We start from the raw sequence: 1168 nt of genomic DNA, 5'->3' as shown, positions 1-1168 counted from the left end.
ATTCTACTCTGCAAATGTGTGCTCCAATCTCTCTTGTTTAGCCCAGCAGTGTGATTGTATTTAACCACCCTGTATTTGCTGCCTGTTTTCTGGTTCCAGGGGAGGGTGACTCATATCCACAAAGGGTAGGGTGTGCAGGGAGGCCGTCCAGAAATTTGAGGAGAGTGAGGAAGAACTTTGAAATATTAATTCCAGCCACATTTACAAACACTGATGATATGGCTGGGAATTGCTTCCAGAGGTTGGGATACTGTGCTGTTAAAAGCCTTCCCCAGCAGAAGTGGTCTCAATCAGTTTTATGGTTTTTTTGTTGTTGTTGGTGGTGGTGGTGGTTTTTGTTTTGTTTTTAAGTAGGCTTCTTGCCCAACGTGGGGCTTGAACTCACAATCCTGAGATCAAGAGTCACAGGCTCTACCAATTGAGCCAGCCAGGCACCTCCCCCGGGTTTATTGTTTCTTAAGTGTTGAAAGGCATCTTCCCACCAACTGTCTGGGAGGACGCACCCAGTTCACCAGCTCCAGCTAGATTTGAAAGTGAAAGGTTCTCACTGGCTGGGAACTAAGCCACCTGTCAGGAAGGAGAACGGGTTGCTCTTAACTCGAGGGTGCTCCCAAGTGGCTGTAGACCAGCAACAGGCCCCTGCAGAGAGGCAAGATGTGTGAGCCAAACTGTAAGTATAGACGTATCGGTACAGAGAGAGCTGGCGAAGTACAGGGTGCAGAATCCCTGCTGTAATGTCCATTAGTGAGCCAGAAACACCAGCATCACAGGGCAAAACAGGAGCTTAGAATGACTCATCAACCACTAATACTTATTCAGCACTTAATCTGTACCAGGCATTGGGGTAAATGCTTATATGAGATATCTCATGTAAGCTTTGCATTGATCCTAAGAGGCAGGCACTGTTAGTATCCCCACTTGGCCAACGAAGAGATGAGGCATAGAGAAATAAGTCACTTGTCCAGGTCACCAAAATATTATGTGGTAGAGCAGAGAATTGAGTCTGGCTTGCTGGACTTGAGACCCTGTCCTCTCACACACCACACTAGTGAGTTAAAGGACAAAAAGATTAGGAAGAGCAAGGGTTCCTTAAGTGGCCAGGGTGACTTTCAGCTATTACTGCTTAATATGGGCTAGGTGGATCTGCTGACAAAGCAGGAACCTAAGT

The 1168-nt window shown here is 46.7% G+C and overlaps 1 non-coding gene across 1 annotated transcript; it reads right to left on the bottom strand.

Moving 5' to 3' along the window:
• Positions 1-360: 360 nt before the first annotated feature.
• On the bottom strand, positions 361-433 carry TRNAK-CUU. Its single transcript has one exon. It is a non-coding gene; the product is annotated as a tRNA-Lys (tRNA).
• Positions 434-1168: the final 735 nt, after the last annotated feature.

This window comes from Enhydra lutris, unplaced genomic scaffold, assembly GCF_002288905.1.
Source record: "Enhydra lutris kenyoni isolate GAN:26980312 unplaced genomic scaffold, ASM228890v2 scaffoldscaffold26, whole genome shotgun sequence".
NCBI classification, from domain to species: Eukaryota; Metazoa; Chordata; class Mammalia; order Carnivora; family Mustelidae; genus Enhydra; species Enhydra lutris.
The sequence above is the reverse complement of the archived record's forward strand: the minus strand, read 5'-3'. Positions and strand labels throughout refer to the sequence as shown.